Consider the following 4,148-nt stretch of genomic DNA (forward strand, 5'->3'; position numbering starts at 1 on the left):
CCGTGGATCTCCACCCGGGTGGGGAATTCCAAATAGGTCCCTCCATTTGCTGGAAGTGCCCCCCCAAAAAGCTGTCCATTTCCCCAAGTTTTTAAGGGAAACAAAAACCAGGGTTGGGGTTGGATGCATCACACTGTAAGTCTCGGCTGCAGCCAGAAGCAAGTATTAAAAAGGTAGACATCAACCATCATTTAAAAAGGGGAAAACAAATCCATTCATCAATAAATCATATCCAAATTAAAAAAAAGAGGCAGCTCAAAAGAGAGGGTGTGTGTCCAGCAGAAAATAGGCATGATAAACAAAGAGGGCTGGGGTTTGGAGGAGGGCAAAATGTCCCGCAGCCGGCCGCCCGAGTTCCGGGATGCCCAGCACGTCCATAACGCACCCCGCAAAGTCAAACTGGAAGTGGAGGGGAAAAAAGCTGGGAAAGAAGTTGAATGTCCTCAAAGTGTTCCAAAATCAGTCCCACGAGTCCCGCAGCTGGCCACCCGAGTCCAGGGAAGCCCGGCACCTCCGTAACAAGGCCCGCAAAGTCACACTGCAAGTGGGGGAGAAAAGCTGGCATAGTAGCCAAAAGTCCTCAAAGTGTTCAAAAATCAGTCCCCCACCAGCCCCGCAGCTGGCCACCCGAGTCCAGGGACGCCCGGCACAGCCGTAACGCACCCCGCAAAGTCAAACTGCAAGTGGGGGAGAAAAGCTGGGGGAAAATCCAAAAGTCCTCAAAGTTTTCAAAATCCGCACCCGGGACTGAGTCCAGCAAGTCCCCCCGGTCCCAAAAATGCCATTTTTTTCAAAAAATACCCAAAAAATGCGGGGGCCGGATTTCGGAACCGGCGTACCGCTTTCGGCCCGCGTGCCCTAGATTGGAGACCGATGTCAAAAATGGACGCCGGTCGGGTATTTTTTTCCTTGGGGTCTATAGAGAGTAAATCCGGAGGAAAATTGGCCTTACGAGCAAAGGGAGGGATTTTAGGGGGCATAACGTCCAGCCGCCTGCCTCCCGGGTCCCGGGGAAGAGAAAGTCCAGAAAACTCATAAAATCATGCCCAGCATGGAGATCCACAAGTCCCGCCGCAGGCCCGAGGCTTCCCGGGTCCCGGGAATGACCAAAAGACACCCAGGAGTGGACCATCGAAAGTGGGAGGGAAATGGAGGGAAAGTCGGGAAAAAGGTCCAAAATGGGTTGAAAATCATATGATCCCACCCAGGGTAGAGTTCCACAAGTCCCGCAGCGAGCTGCACGAGCCGCAGGAACACCGGGAATGACCAAAAGGCACCCAGAAGTGAACCAGCGAAAGTGGGGGAAAAATGGAGGAAAAGGAGGAAAAAGTACCAAATTGTTTAAAAATCCTACCCAGGATGGAGTTCCACAAGTCCCGCAGCGAGCTGCACGAGCCGCAGGAACACCGGGAATGACCAAAAGGCACCCAGAAGTGAACCAGCGAAAGTGGGGGAAAAATGGAGGAAAAGGAGGAAAAAGTACCAAATTGTTTAAAAATCCTACCCAGGATGGAGTTCCACAAGTCCCGCAGCGAGCTGCACGAGCCGCAGGAACACCGGGAATGACCAAAAGGCACCCAGAAGTGAACCAGCGAAAGTGGGGGAAAAATGGAGGAAAAGGAGGAAAAAGTGCCAAATTGTTTAAAAATCCTACCCAGGATGGAGTTCCAGAAGCCCTGCAGCGAGCTGCACGAGCCGCAGGAACACCGGGAATGACCAAAAGGCACCCAGAAGTGAACCAGCGAAAGTGGGGGAAAAATGGAGGAAAAGGAGGAAAAAGTACCAAATTGTTTAAAAATCCTACCCAGGATGGAGTTCCACGAGTCCCGCAGCGAGCTGCACGAGCCGCAGGAACACCGGGAATGACCAAAAGGCACCCAGAAGTGAACCATCAAAAGTGGGGGACAATTTGAGAAAAAGTTGGAAAAAGGTCCGAAATTGATTAAAAATCCTACCCAGGATGGAGTTCCAGAAGCCCCGCAGCGAGCTGCGCGAGCCGCAGGAACACCGGGAATGACCAAAAGGCACCCAGAAGTGAACCATCAAAAGTGGGGGACAATTTGAGAAAAAGTTGGAAAAAGGTCCGAAATTGATTAAAAATCCTACCCAGGATGGAGTTCCAGAAGCCCCGCAGCGAGCTGCACGAGCCGCAGGAACACCGGGAATGACCAAAAGGCACCCAGAAGTGAACCATCAAAAGTGGGGGACAATTTGAGAAAAAGTTGGAAAAAGGTCCGAAATTGATTAAAAATCCTACCCAGGATGGAGTTCCAGAAGCCCCGCAGCGAGCTGCGCGAGCCGCAGGAACACCGGGAATGACCAAAAGGCACCCAGAAGTGAACCATCAAAAGTGGGGGACAATTTGAGAAAAAGTTGGAAAAAGGTCCGAAATTGATTAAAAATCCTACCCAGGATGGAGTTCCACAAGTCCCGCAGCGAGCTGCACGAGCCGCAGGAACACCGGGAATGACCAAAAGGCACCCAGAAGTGAACCATCAAAAGTGGGGGACAATTTGAGAAAAAGTTGGAAAAAGGTCCGAAATTGATTAAAAATCCTACCCAGGATGGAGTTCCAGAAGCCCCGCAGCGAGCTGCGCGAGCCGCAGGAACACCGGGAATGACCAAAAGGCACCCAGAAGTGAACCATCAAAAGTGGGGGACAAGTTGAGAAAAAGTTGGAAAAAGGTCCGAAATTGATTAAAAATCCTACCCAGGATGGAGTTCCACAAGTCCCGCAGCGAGCTGCACGAGCCGCAGGAACACCGGGAATGACCAAAAGGCACCCAGAAGTGAACCATCAAAAGTGGGGGACAATTTGAGAAAAAGTTGGAAAAAGGTCCGAAATTGATTAAAAATCCTACCCAGGATGGAGTTCCAGAAGCCCCGCAGCGAGCTGCGCGAGCCGCAGGAACACCGGGAATGACCAAAAGGCACCCAGAAGTGAACCATCAAAAGTGGGGGACAATTTGAGAAAAAGTTGGAAAAAGGTCCGAAATTGTTTAAAAATCCTACCCAGGATGGAGTTCCAGAAGTCCCGCAGCGAGCTGCGCGAGCTCCGGGACCCCCGGGAATGACCAAAAGATACCCAGGAGTGAACCAGCGAAAGTGGGGGACAATTTGAGAAAAAGTTGGAAAAAGGTCCGAAATTGTTTAAAAATCCTACCCAGGATGGAGTTCCAGAAGTCCCGCAGCGAGCTGCGCGAGCTCCGGGGCCCCCGGGAATGACCAAAAGATACCCAGGAGTGAACCAGCCCAAGTGGGGGACAAATGGAAGAAAAGCCGGGCCAAGTCCAAAAAAGTTGGATTTTTTGCCAAAGTGTCAACATGCGTGATTTTGTCAGAGTGTCCACTTTTGGGATTTTTTCAAAGTCCAACAACGAGAGAGGCCTGGCCTCCAGCCTGTCTAGCCTCTTCCATGAGACACTTAGAAAAAATCCCGTGCAAAAAAAGTGGATTTTTTCTAAGTCCAACAACGAGAGAGGCCTAACTTCCAGCCTCCTTAGCCTCTTTCTTCCGTGGAGCAAAAGTTGGATTTTTTGCCTAAGTGTCAACATGCGTGATTTTGTCAGAGTGTCCACTTTTGGGATTTTTTCTAAGTCCAACAACGAGAGAGGCCTGGCCTCCAGCCTGTTTAGCCTCTTCCATGTGACACTTAGAAAAAATCCCGTGCAAAAAAAGTGGATTTTTTCTAAGTCCAACAACGAGAGAGGCCTAACTTCCAGCCTCCTTAGCCTCTTTCGTTCACATACTTAGAAAAAAATCCCAGCGCCAAGCCCAATGCATTTCAATGGGATTTATTTTTCGAGCCGGATTTTTTCTAAGTCCAACAACGAGAGAGGCTTGAGTTCTAGCCTACTTTAAGCCTCTTTCGATTTTCCCTGTTTTTACCAGGTCTACCAAAACACCCCCATCACGTTAGTAGGTGCGCCAGGCTTAGACAGGCCGAATTGGCAGGAAATGTGTCCGAGTCAAAGTGAGCTATTTTGGGACTCAAAAGTTGGATTTTCCCCCTCTTTTCGATGGTTCTTTTTTCGAATGGTTCTTCCAGGCTCTGAGGACAGGGGCTCACGCGGACATGCGTGGCCGCCTAGGGGGCGCTATCTCGGACACATTTAGGGACATGGACACCCTGGAAGAACAAACATAAA

Source organism: Nerophis ophidion, unplaced genomic scaffold, assembly GCF_033978795.1.
Source record: "Nerophis ophidion isolate RoL-2023_Sa unplaced genomic scaffold, RoL_Noph_v1.0 HiC_scaffold_78, whole genome shotgun sequence".
In the NCBI taxonomy this organism is placed as follows: Eukaryota; Metazoa; Chordata; class Actinopteri; order Syngnathiformes; family Syngnathidae; genus Nerophis; species Nerophis ophidion.